Genomic DNA, 13952 nt, shown 5'->3' with positions numbered 1-13952 from the left:
TTATAAAAATTTATTTCTTTTTTTTTTTGGCCTTCTGGAAATTAAAAACACGTCCCATTTTCTGTGTGCCATGGGTCCTGATCAAACAACCGTACAAGTAGCTTGGCACAACTTAGTAAACTGTCTTGTTGTTTGTGTTTGCCTTGATTTTGCTTTAAGACAACAAAATTCATATTCTGGTTTTTCTTTGTTACAGTGGGAGAGGATCGATGTTTTGTGGTTTTAAGTCACTTTTTAAAAGACCAAAGTAGGAATGAGACTTAAGGATTTAGATTAGTCATTTGCTTAAATTGCTTTACTGTGCAATTTAACACTGCCCACTTGAGTTCCTAAGCTCGGTGATGCTGTATATAGAATGGTAAGCGCTCTGTCTCCAGCTGTGAAAACAGATTCACTAGAAGAGATTTTGGTCTTCGTTGCTTGTGTGCTCTCGTTCTCCTGCGCTTTCGTTCAGTGAAATGCAGCACAGAAAGACAGCTGCTTGCTGCAGCAAGGCCATATGATGACTCTGCAGCTTTCCTGTGAAAAAGCTGATAGTCTCCAAGTTAATTCCAGTATAACCTTTTCAGCTCTTCAGTAGACATTCTGAGTAGAAAACCACAAAGTATCCCTAAGGTTTTATTTTTAAATAATAATTTAAAAAGAAAAGTCCCTCACCAGTACAGGTTTCACTTCAGTCCCTACAAACTAGCAATTTTGTTAAGTGGTGTATAGTATCTCTCCTACCAGCCTGAGAACATTTCAGCAGGAAATTCTGGAATGCAGAAACCCCACCAATTTTTCTTCTTTATTTGAATTCCGTGTATGCAGTACAGTATGTTAAGTGTTCTCATACTAAAATGAATCTAAATCTCATACTAAAAATGAAATGGGGAAAAAAGTAGTATGTCTGATTTTGGTTTTTCCCTTTCCTATTGCGTATCCCTTGTTCCTTTCCAACACTAGCTGTTCATGGAGAACCACCGTAACCAATTCTATAAGTAGCTATAGTATGCCAAACCTAATACAAAAGCATCAGAGGTTTACAGATCCGTGCAACTCGCAGAAATGTGCCCCAGTGTTTCTGCAGTAGTTCTCAGTCTCCTGAAGGATCTACCCCCCAGAGTCACTTCTTTGATCCTCGCTGCAGTAATGATTCACATACCAAAGACATACTTCAGTGTTTCCAGAGGAGAATTATGAAATTTGTTCCTATGTGCTCTTAGTTTTAGTTACCATGTGAAATCAATTTAGTCAGCCATGAAGCATGGCAGGCACAGAGGCGCTCAGTCCAAATTGTACTGGCATTCTTTAGTGCAAAAAAGTTTCAAAAATAAAGAATTAATTGAAACTTAAAACTTTTTAGTGGCGTTTTCTCATATTTGTAGTAAGCCCAGAAATATTGTGGGTAGGGGTGATTGGCTAGGCAAGATGCCATAGGACGTGTGGGGAATGAAAGCATTTTGGTGAAAGTTTTGCTTTATTTTGTCTACATATAAAACATTCTTCAGCAAGGTGTCATTTTTAATCTATCCCACAGAAGTTTGTTTGGAAGACCTATGATGCTAAGTAAGGGTGTGCCTGAAATATTTGTTCTATTAAGCTGAGGGGAAAAGTTACCATGTTTTATAGTTTGCATTTTAAAAAAAAAAAAAAATTCTAGACTCTTCCAGTTAAGCAAGTTTGTGTGTATTTGATTGATATAGGGCATGGGCCTGGGGCTGTGAGCAGCAGCTGCTACAGCCTTATTTATCTTGAGTGAAAACATTCAAGCGGGCGTCTGCAGTCCTACTGCTACCAAGTGTTTATGACCTTTCAAATATCTTCTGTTTTAGACAGAAGTGTTTTTGGGCAAGCAGGATGTATTTCATTACAAGTCATTATAAAATATTAAGTAAAGTATAAGCCTATGTCCAATTGGGAAAAATTTTATTTGCGAGCCTTGTTACAAATTCTTTTTCACTACTGTGATATTTTATATGTAATGCAATAGGCTACTGCTAAGCGTGTATGTGCACTGTGGCATATAACAACTCCTCGCATTGTTCATAATTTGGGGTCTGTGAGTGCATAGCTGTATTTGTGGGAAACACTTCAAAAATCTCATGTATTGGACAACTGTTTTATAGACCTGACAAAGGCATCTTTGTTGTGATAAAAATACAAAGTGCCCTAAGAAAATGTTGTAGTAGTAGTTTTGAATGATATTTATTCAACAAAGAGAAATGGCAAGTCTTGCCTCCGCAAGTCTGCGTTTCTCACAACTCAGCTTTTATTTTCCTTTTTTAGAAATAATTTTATAATAAATATTGGTGGAAAGTACAGAGCATCTACTTATACTCCTAAGATGTCAGCTGGGGCTGGGGCACGTAAACCAAAAAGAGCAAGCAAGGACAAACGCAGTTCAGCAGCCACAAAGGGCCAGAATTCTGCGTTGCAGAGCGCCCAGAAGACTTGCACATGGCAGCTAAGATGCGTGCCTCCTTCAGCCCGGCGCCGTGCGGCAAACCACCGATCGGTTGCCTGAACGCTAGCTGAGACGCTGTCGTCGGCAAAATTTCCTGTCTGTGAAAGTGGAAGGAGGGACGGGTGAACACGTGCAGGGCACACGGTGGCTTTCACAGGGGCTCTATGGGGAGTGGTCAGAAAGTTCATCTGAAAAATGCGGGTCTCGATGGCATTAAGGACCTGCTGCTGCTCTGCTGCTGCCTCTCCCAGCGGCTGTAACATCCACTTCCCTGCCTTCCCTGCCCTTTGCGGTAGGTCGTTCAAAACTTCACCTTCTGTCGATACCCTGAATTCTGGGGGAGAAAGGGACACCAGTTCCACTGTTCTAGTGGAATTGCTTTCATGGGAGACCTCTGCATATCACTGAGGCAGCGGACTTCAGATGTGTCAGTGGTGAGCTCTCTGATCAGGGCTGATTTTTATCACCTAGAGCAGAGCCAACTCTTGTTAATAAAGCTGTGTCGGAGAAAGGCAGAGCTGTTTGCTAGAATCCTCCTACAAAACTAGTCATTAGCAACTGATAATTACATGACTGCAACACAGATGAGAAAAAATCTTAAGGCTTATTCAGAACCATATAATAATGTATTTTAATGCATTATTATATTATGAGATACAGCACAATGGATTTTAACAGTTATTTTTTTTCTAGAGGGGATGAATGCTCCCCTTAGTTCTTTCGTTCCACTCACTATTTTTCTCAGTTTCTGTGACACCTGTTCAGCCTAAAAAGGTTGCTAATAACCCCTTCTGACCTTAGTGACCTCCTGTGATTCGGAATAGGTTTCGAAGAGGGCGAAACTTTGCAAAGAATAGATAGCAATCCACTCAGAGAACTGCTGCTACTAGGCAAATTTCAAACCTCAAACTGTCCCCTTTCATATCCAGCTGGGAGAGCTATGAGTCAAGTCTGCTTAATCATATTGGGGATTCTTTATTTGTGGGTTTGACCTAACAGAAAGCAGGTCAGTGAGGTTGCTGATAGATTTAGGGGAACTGCTGGTGAAAATTTTCTGGTGTCAACAGTGTTACTAAAATAATATCTAATGTTAAACTGTATGTAGAAGATGCACGTTTCTGCTCTGTCCAGGATTAAAATGTCCATCTAAAGAATTCAGGACTTCTATAGACCTTCCATACACAGCGAAACCCTTCTACAATATTTGTACCTTAGTTGGATTGTGAATTAATATCAGATAGATAGGAACTTATGTTCAGAAATGCATACAAATTCTCCATGCAGGAAAGTATATATAGCTGACCCATCAGCTGTATATATGGACAGCATTTTGTCAGAAAAGGGATGTGATCATGACATAGTATATCATACATTATCAAATAAGAGGGAAAGAATGCCAATTAAGTTGCCTTATAGATTGGCGTTTACTATTATGTAATTTTTCATCAAAAGCTCTTGACACACCATGCTCCAAGACATTCATAGTCTATGATATGGAAGCCTTGGAATGTTTTTTTTTTTTTTAAATGGCTGGGGGGGAAAAATTCAAATGAGGGAAATAGACTTTTATTCCATTTTACACATTGGAAAAGATGTTATACATTTAAATAAAAAATAGGGCTGGTTAAGGGATGAAAATCATCGTGGTTTTTCTAGCTTGAATATATATTCTGTGGACAAATTACATAGTTTTCAATAGCAAGTGTCTGCTCTAGTGCTACTCCGTGGTCGTGTCTATATTTCTCTATATCATCGCTCGTGAGTTACCACTCCCAGCATTGTGGATCACTGCTCCCTTAGCTGGAGGTGGTGTTCTGTGCACAGTGGTATTCAAGGAAGAAACATTTGAATCACCGTTGGCTAGCTAAGCCTTCACTGCAAGAAGCAAAACAAAGTGAAATAAACGTCATTGCAGTCCTTTGAGGATGATGAATTTGTAGAGGAGCTTCCGTTGGCCACATCTTTAGGCCATATTCCTACCTTACTATTTACTTTCCTTATCCATTTGTTTCAGACTTCTAGTCTGTCTTGGATATAGTGGGTTGGAAAAGAAGAATTTCTTAACTAGCAATTCCATCCTGCGACCTGACCTTGCTCTCATGGACAAGTAGCGATTGTCTGTGCTTGCCCTGGGCTCAGCCTTAATTTCTAAGGCACGTACCATTGTATGACAATTAAAAAGGGCAGCGGAGGAATACCGTCGTTCTGTGTTTTTACCTGCGTGATTTGCAAAACAAGAGATGTATTTTGGTTAGCATGAAATGCACTTCTGGGTTGCATTTTCTGGATTTTTTTTTTCTTTTGTACATAAACTGATCCATTTGATTAAGAAAAAAAAAATCTTTCAGTGTTTCAGTGTAAACTACGGCAAAGTCTGAAAGCCTCTTTCCTGAGATGGTACTGAGACACCAAGCGGTTTATGTATTGCTGATCAGCACAAGAAAAAACTGATGGAAACCTTTTAAGATTAAATAAAATGAAAAGGGATCCCCCCTGCCCCCGATTCAAATGACCATTGCAAGAGTTTATTTGTGTCAGGTTAGTTAATGCAGTCCACAGAGAGAGATCTTAATTTTCTCTTTTAGTGTTGCTGCTCTTGCCCTTTTCTGTGGTCATTCACCAGGCTGCCCTTGACTTCAGCACTTAATTTTAACATCGTTTATCATCTTTAACTAGCCCCCACACTAACACATTTTTAGGACTTGAGTTGGTATGGGAAATGGTGGTCCTTCTGAATTGGAAAAGAGGTTTAATTGCTTCTCTTATAATTTCTGAACCAAGTCTAAATGTCTGAGAACTGCAAAGAATTAATAGACCAAAATGGGATGAATCCTGTTCCTAAGGAACGTAGATATAACTATCTGCCTAGCCTGCTTCCATGGGGATGATATTAGAACCAGCATCACTCCACTGAGATCGCACTTGCGGAGTGACACCACGTTCAGCATTGGAGGCTTTCCTCCTGTCGATCCGTCGCGGTGGCCATCTCCCGTGCAGGTGAACACTGGCTGCATTCACGCGTCTGGCGTTGAGCGCGTGATGCTGGTAGCTGAGCCAGGCAGAACCGTTCCTGCGTCTTCCCTTCCAGAGGCAACTACTGAGGGCGGTACAGCATTTTAAATGGTATGAAACAAGAAAAGACAAGTTTGTTTTCTAGCCTTCGTTATACCAGGAGCATGTTCTTGAAAATTTAGAGGTCTTCTAAAACAGGCAGAAGCCGTGTGTCAGAAGCAGGTGTTTCTTCCCAAGGCTCTCTAAGAAAAGCTGAATCAGTACAGCTCACCTGCACACGGGCATTAGTAGACGAACGCATGGAAAGGGATCTGCACCTTTAAAAGGCTGCTTTCTCTTCCAGTGCTACACGGGACTGGTGCTACACGATTTTATCTTTTATACTGCACATGTCTAAGTTTGGAGACCTACTTCAGGGATTGCTGTCTGGACTCTAATAGGCATTTCTAGAGCATAATTCATGTTGCCCTTAGCTAGATGTTTAAAATAGCTCAAATGAAGAGCGCTATGAATTTTCTGTCTCTCCACTTGCTATGCAAGGAGCGCAGACGATTATCCGGAAAGCCTCTGTCCTGTGCAGACGAGGACTTTGTTGACATCTGCAGGTAGAGGCGATGAATTCCATCCCTCAAGTCTTTTTAGGTTTTCTGTCAAGGGCAAAATCAGTTCTCATTCCCTCCTCTCTCCTAAGAGACCTGCCTCTGGGTTGCACGGAAGGGAAGGTATCTCCCTGACCACAGCAGACTGTGCCTGCAGATTGCCGTCCTTCTCACCCTTCCCTGTTCAGGGATCTGCTGTAGGTCAGAGCCCACTTCGGGCCTTTCCTTCATGTGTAATCCCTACACACGCACCCCACCCCCCTTTTTCTCCCCTCCAGAAATCATCTGGCACCCTTCTTTATTAGCTTTTTCCATCAGCTGGCACATCTGTCCTCGAAAGATCTTCCCGTCCTGGATGGGACAGACCTCCGTGTTGAGACATGTGCAGAGCAGAAGCCAGCTTCACGAAAAGGGAAGTACCAAGGAGCAGGCTGGGTTGGGGGGTTCTCTTATCTTTTTGTTTCTTTGTTTTTACGTGAGCGGAGGACAAATAGCACAGTGCAGGTGATGTGCAAGTAGCTTGCAGAATCAAGAAATCTGTATGTAATTTTTAGTCAGGTTTTCAGAGTCAAGAGTTGGCAGCGCTGTCTTTACCCTGTCCCTACACATTCTCAAAGTTCCCCGGGAAACCATTCTGGATTTTATTAGGCTTCATCGTTAGGCGTTTTTCTCCCTGCAAGCTGTATCTGTTGGTATTTCTCTGTAAAGAAACCAGACTAAAACTTTGAGCAGAAGAGCTGGAAATAACATCACTTTTTTAAATAGCAGTAATAAAGTGTTTGCTCCCGCATGGAAAAATCGTATTCAGTACACAGTGATCTCTTTAAAGCTGAGTTTATAAGGCCCTCAGTTTATAATGGAAACGCTGATACAGTCTTAACGCTGAAGATGCCAGCCAGAGCAGCTCTGGTACAGCTCTAGCCACAGAAAATTACAGATAATAAACCAGATATAGAGCCTTGATTGTTTTTTGTACTATTTAGATGTTCTCCTATTTGAGAAAAGCTGTCAAGTAATGAAGAACTGAGGAACACGCGTGCTCGTGCTCTGTGACTGTTCCAGTTCAAAAAGCTATTCTAAATCCAATCCTGTTGATTTGGTTTCCAGATTAAATCTCATTGTAAAATGTATTACTACATACATTAATCTAAAATCTGATGCTTGCGTCTGGTTTTCCTTCTAACAGGATGGCATTGGTAGCTTCCAAAAGTCAGCAATTACATACAGAAAAATACATTAATAAAATCAGCAATATGACCATGCAGGTTTCTGTCTTCAGAAAAAATGAATTAAAAAAAAAAAGGAAAAAATTTATCAGAGGGTTTAAATAGAGCAAAGGTATTATAAACCTAGCAAAAGGCTGGGCTGTGCCTTACATATGTGGGAAAAGCGAATTCTAGAGTTAAAGGCCCAGGCATTATCATTGCCAAACACCATTCTGGTTTCCAGGTCTTTCAGGTGCTGACTTCTCGAGCCGTGGGGCGAGGGGGGTGCGGTGTGTCGGGAGTGAAAGGCAAAAGGAAAACTTGCTTCTGATTAGAAGAGTTGTGCAAATGACAGGCATACTGCACTGGGCCCTGTGGTGTGAGTTCGGAGTTTTCAGTTGCTTTGGTAGACAGCTTTGTCTTCCCTTTCATCCTGAATTGAAAAGAATAACCTCCTGGGTGACTAGCATTTCCAGGCTGTATTTTATGTATTCTAGAAAAGAATTGGAGAATATAAATTTTGTTATAAGGTGGGATTTTTATCTTCAGTAAAAGAGAGATTCAGCTATAAATGTATATGACCTGACTGGCCTTTTCAGTTACTTGTTGAAGTCTCCTATTCTTAATCTTACTATGTAAAGAGCTGGGGTTTTTTTAGCGGCAAATAATATTATATAATCACTGTTTATAATGAATAAGGCAACAGCAGCCTCCTTATTCAGCATTTGCGTTAGTATTCAACAGATTGCTGGACACACGCACAAGCATAAAGCTCTGGAGTATGGTATTTTAAATGCTTTTATTATCAAAAGCAAGCTACTTTAAAAAGGAAGGTATTCATCCAAGGGTGAAAATCCTTTCAAACAAGACATTGGAGGCTGATAGTAATCCTTCTTTAGAAAGTTACAGCCTAAGTTTTACCTCAAGAGGGTGTTTAAAACAGTCTGTAATTTAAAAGGAAAAAGTTTTGCTGCTTTTAAAATTAATTCAACTCCACATCCTGTAAATAAAACCCACAGCATATCAAGATGTGGAAATAGCAATACTATTTGAGGGATTATGTTAAATGACAGTTATTTAAAATATTTTTATGTTGCTAAATAAAATGTAAAGCATTACTATCACAGCTAAGAATGATGTCCATTACATTTTGCGCATATCATCCAGGATAGCGAAAAACTCCTCTAATTTGAGTTTAGCGCACTTTAGCAGTAATACATTTATCTTTTAGTACTTAAGTGTTGTAAAGACTTTAAATTACAAATATGCTACCCATTTAGTTATTTGAAATCTGCTTCAGATGTGGTTTTATATTCACAGAATCATATTACCACAAGACATTTATTTGCTTCAAATTCCCTGAAAGTGGAACGAAACTTTAATGTTAAAAAGTTGAGCAGAATCTCCTTCAACTCTCACAGAGTCTTGCACTCTCTGCAAAGATTTGAAAGTGGAGGCTGCTGTAGCTGCTGTATTACTAACACTTCATTATTTTTAGAAACTCTATCAGAGGGTGCTTGCCAGCACACTGAATTATTATAAACACAAGTGAACTATACTTGTTGGGAAATGAGTGCGGGGTGTTTGGTGATGCAGCCTGCAGTTATGTAGCAGTGTGTTTACTCACATTCAGCTTCCCAGAATTCAGTCATCCGTAATAAAGGTTTCAAGCCCTAGACAGACGCGTGGTAATTTTTTGTAATATTTGACATTGTAGATAGAGGATTGCAGGAGATGTGTGCTACAAGGAGATGTGTGCTACAAGGCACACCAATCAAGCTACGGAGTAGCTCTGGGGGATTTTATTTATTTATATAGTTTACAGTACTTGTGACATTATCAGCTTTCCCGATTCACTTCCAGGCTTGGGAAACGTCCTTTCCGCAATCGGGAGCTCTGTGCTGCCGTGTGACTCGCTTTCGGCCGCGCTGCGAGTGAGTCAGAGAACAGGCTTCTGTTCCCTGCAGGCTGGGGTGAAACCTACCCAATATATAAATGCGAATGAGCTGGGTGGAAAAGAGGGGCAGGAATTGCCTCCTGTAAAGAGCTGATCGTACCCTCTGTAAACTGTTTAGTGAAGACAGAAAAGGTGTCTGTGCCTGATCTTCTAGGAGGTCCCGCTCACTTTTGTGTTTGTCATGCACATGTGTCAAAGCTCCAGGCAGCGGTATTAGATTTTGGCTGGTTTGTATGATTTGAAGGTATGTGGGTAAATCTTGACCAGTCTGAAGTTGTTAGGAATTCTGCCATTGACCTCAGTGCGATCGAAGCTGCCCTCGTGAACTTCCTTGTACAACCCTGTTCTTACATTTAGCCGTAGCAATGCCTAGGGCTTCGGCTTACAGGCGCCTCCAAGGTAAATGGAAGCCGCTCAGACTGGCTGCTCAGAGGGCGTTTTCGCTGTCGGTACTGTCCGCACACGTATCTGCCAGTGCGTGGGACAAAACCCCAAACCGTAATCGCAGTGCGGCGGTTCCAGCCAAAGTCCTGCGCGAGGCACAGCAGCAAACAAATAATCCTTTTAAACAGGATGAGGGGAGAGGGACAATTTGGGAGAGATGCAAGCTTAGCTGATACAATACACCTTCAAAGCACAGAATTGCCTGGTTGCCGTTAGGAAAGCTTGCCAGCCAGCACAGCTACGCTGCAGGATTTTTTTGCTCAGCAACAAGTCCGTAGGTCTCAGTTTACCATGTTTTCAGTCTGTTCTCTAGTGACAGATGAGCATGCAGAAATTTCCAACATCCTCAAAAGTGGCAGCAGGTCCTCCAGTCCTCAGGATTATGTCTGTCAGCTTCTGCAATTACCAGTCTTTCTGAATCATTGGGCAAATCTTAAATTCTCTGATATTTTAAAGTAAAAAATTATTTTGGGTTGTTCATATATTGGCAGCCTACTGCAGATTGTCTGCTTTGTCTCCTACGCTAGATAGAATTATCATTCAGCTCTGGGGAAAAAAGGGGAAAAAAACCCCACTCTGAACTGTAAACTGAGCTTTCTCTGAACATACTTCTCTGTGGGAAACATTCAGTAAATGAATGCTACCGCATGAAGAAAATGTGCTGAAGACGGTTGTTCATCTGAAAGGACAATCTGTGCTCTCAGTAAAACGCTGCTTCTATTTGCATAGCAACCATCAGGGAGCAAAAACTGTTTTGAGGCAGACGTGCAAATGTGTCTGCATTTTCCTGGTGTTGCTCAGGCCGATGCACCTCTGAAAAGGCCGAATCTGCTGTTTCCTTGACAGTGAGGTATTAATGTTCTTAATATTTTCTTGTTTTATTGATTTACATTCAGAAATGTGTTGACGATTTTCTCCTGATCCCAGGATGAACAGTGTTATGGCACTATGGTTTGGGAAGCACCTCAAAGATACACATTTTATTTCAAGATTAATCTTCTGATTCTGAATTTTAGAAAACAAATCTGACGCCAACCCTGTGATTACTTCCATCCCTTAACATATGTCCATTAAATAGTCAGTCTCGCTCTTTGTTTCTGACATTGCTGCTCTTTTTGGTCTCCAGTCAGTTGTGTGCAGTCACACGTACAGCACTAAAAATGAACATGTAAAATGAGGAGTATTAGGAATTATAATGGAAGTAGAGTTTGAAACATAATTAATTATCAGTTGTGATGTAATCCAGGGCCTAAATACGGTTTTGTGAGTCAATTCTGGGAATAAAAACTTCATAAGGAAATCAATTGTATTTCCATTTTCAAATTATTACCGATTCTTTGAAGTGAGGCTGTATGCTAGCAACTTCTGGAAGTTTTTAGTAATGTGTTAAGTATGAAATGCAAAAAAAGCAGCTACAATTTGATGCTTAAAGCCAAAACCAAAGGGGTTTTCAGAAATCAATTGATTTGTGGTTACGTTATTTGAGATCTATTACATGTTTTTAATTTACTGTGTTAAAATGTTTGATCTTAACTGAGCAAGTGAAATACAATTTTATGTTCTTTGCAGATGTGGGCTTTGTGGGTAATGATACACTAGCTGAGTATGAGCAAACCTGTCAGTAACTGTTCAGACGTGGGAAACTGGTCTTAATAGATTTGGTTTTGTCTGACATCACCATTTTTTAACATCTTTTTGGCCTTGCAACATCTGCCCTAACGCAAACATCTTAAGTGAAAGCGAACTATACCTGCTTCTTATTTAATGAGAGAACTGAAAATAAAGCTGTGTCTTACTGTTGCCATCCCCACAGTAAACCTGGATGTGGTTTTATCTTAGGGAATTAGCATTGCATTGTGCTGGGTTTTTGATATTTAGTTTTCTGTTAACTTAGGAGAAATGAAATAAGGGGGTGGAGAAGGGTTTCTGTAGAGAATTTGGTTGCTCTCTCTATATCAACTTGTAAATACTATTAATTTGGTACAATTAACTAACTGCCGTACTTTGCAGAGTGTAGCTGTCCGTAAACATGTAGAATGTCTTAATTTTCCATTAAATAGATGCATCTTTATCCCACAGGAGGACCTGATATCTTTGAAATTTATTAATCCTGCCTAATTTTTCCTGGCACTAAAACCCGGGTGTTACTACAACACACATCTAATTTATTACTTATTTGGGGCTATGGAGTCTAATCTTACCTTAAATAGTTCCTCTATCATAAAGCTAAGAGCACGTGGAACAGAGCAGGCCGATAACTTTCTAACTGTGGGGTACGCAACACGCGTGTCTCTGTTGGAAAGCGTTATGCCGGAGAACAACGCCTTCCTTTCCTGTAGGAAGTCCCGAGTCTGAGAGCACTGTTTGCAAAACACGCTTAGTCTCTGGGAGCTCGCGTGTGACCGCTTCCCCGCGCGTGACTTCAAATTACTTGGGGTTTTTTTACGTCTGTTACGATCAGCATTTGTTATTGATTTATTTGTTCTGGGACCCACCACGCGCTGCCCTGATGGCGTTCGCTGAAGAGCCAGAGCTGGGGGTCTGCGGGGGGAGAGATCGTTCACTGGCGAGTTTATGCTGTGCCGTTTCAGGCAGCAGTTCTGCATGAGCTGCCTCTCCTGTCCCCGACCTGCTGAGCTGTCTGCCTGCTTTTCGGGTTTGTTTTTGTCTTGAGCGGCGAGTTACAGCCGTGCTGGACTGGGCAGGTGACATCAGTTGATTTCTTGTGTCGGGTGCCAGCCAAAACAGATGCGGGGAGAGAAGGGGGAAAAGAATTCGGAGTCGTCCGTTTGCAGCGCCAGCTCCATTCTCCATGGAGCTGATGTGTGTGTTTTCCTTGTGTTCTGTTCCCTTCCATGGCAAATGCTGTCTCCTTCGATTGACTTTCTGTGAGTTTGGACTTGGAGAGGACTCTTTCTTGCCTTTTGTTATGTTCCTGAATTTTATGGGGATTAGCATTTTGACCAAACATTTGCACCAAATATTTCTGGAGCTCTGGCCTTCCTGCTTTTTGTTGTAATCAAATTCTAAATATATAAACATCATCTCTTGTGCAGAATTTCAGGATACAAAAAAAATAGATTGGTCACAGATTTTTTAAAAATGTGCACAACTTTTCAAGGTTTTTTTTCCCATGTTCTAATATGATCTGTCAGGGTGAAAAATAAAGCAGTTACCCTACTGATTTTTTTTACTGGCTGAAATTTAAATTAATAATTACCTACCATAAAGACCTTGCAGAAAATATTATTGACTGATCTACATGAACTAGTACCTACCCTTTTCTTGAAGAATTAAACAAAATTACACATTATTCTGAGTTGAATTTTCATAACTTCCTAAATTCCATCAGAAACAAGTTATATTGGAGGAAAAAAAAATAATTGACCAAATGAAATAGTTAAAACCACTACGGTTTTTGTTTTCTGTCATAAGATATGACATGGGTAAGAATATAGATTGTTTGGAGGGACTTTTCTTGTACCAGCTTTTGAACTCTCCAAAAGGTCACTTCTGAGGAATAGTCTAGTAATAGCATAATTCATCAAAGAGTCCAAAGTGTAAACTAAGGCACTGCATTCTTCCTCTATGCAAAGTATAATCCCATTTGAAAAGGGGCTCCTGAACAAGTTCTTGTAGGCAAGCATGGGCATGTCTGCTTCAGAACTGGAAACGTGAAAGACCAGTAAGCCAACATACTCTTGGCTATCGTTTCTGTTACAAACAAATGTGTTACTTCTAAGCTTTAAAATTTAGGACATCTCAATGTTCTTTGTCTCAGCAAGAAAAAAAGTGGTTGAACATGTGTTGGCATAAATGGCCATTCATTTAAAGAGATCAAGACGACAAGTTACCTGTCCGCTACGGAGCATTTCAATAGCCTCAACATAGAGTGGTTTTCCGTTTCTCTTTGGTCGGTGCGTAGCCATGTTTCTCCTCAGTGTCCTAGTAAGTAACAGGTTTAATGCATTCTTGTGTCAGACAAACTTGGCATTTAGGATTCCTGCAATGCATCTTGGTTTTTTCCAGTAACATTAGGCAAATCATTAAAGTGAAAATATTATGTCAAAGATTGCCAAGTGTAATGCCTTCTTGAACATGAGTGCTACTTGGGTCAGGTGGTTGAAAGAACGTACTTAGTACCTTTGGAAAATTTTCTCTGAATAAGCGTCAGCATGCCTTCCCTGATTCTGTTACTGCTATCTCATTTCCCTGCCTCCTGATACATTCACGTCTTCTTTTTTCTTTGTCACTGTTCTCTTTTGTTTAACATCAGTCTACGATTCTTC

General features: G+C 40.6%; 1 protein-coding gene across 11 annotated transcripts in view; it reads left to right on the top strand.

The window, feature by feature from the left end:
• Positions 1-13952, top strand: part of NEDD4L (NEDD4 like E3 ubiquitin protein ligase) — a 198622-nt gene that overhangs the window by 98438 nt on the left and 86232 nt on the right. The window lies entirely within an intron of this gene.

This window comes from Phalacrocorax carbo, chromosome Z, assembly GCF_963921805.1.
Source record: "Phalacrocorax carbo chromosome Z, bPhaCar2.1, whole genome shotgun sequence".
NCBI lineage: Eukaryota > Metazoa > Chordata > Aves > Suliformes > Phalacrocoracidae > Phalacrocorax > Phalacrocorax carbo.
The sequence above is the reverse complement of the archived record's forward strand: the minus strand, read 5'-3'. Positions and strand labels throughout refer to the sequence as shown.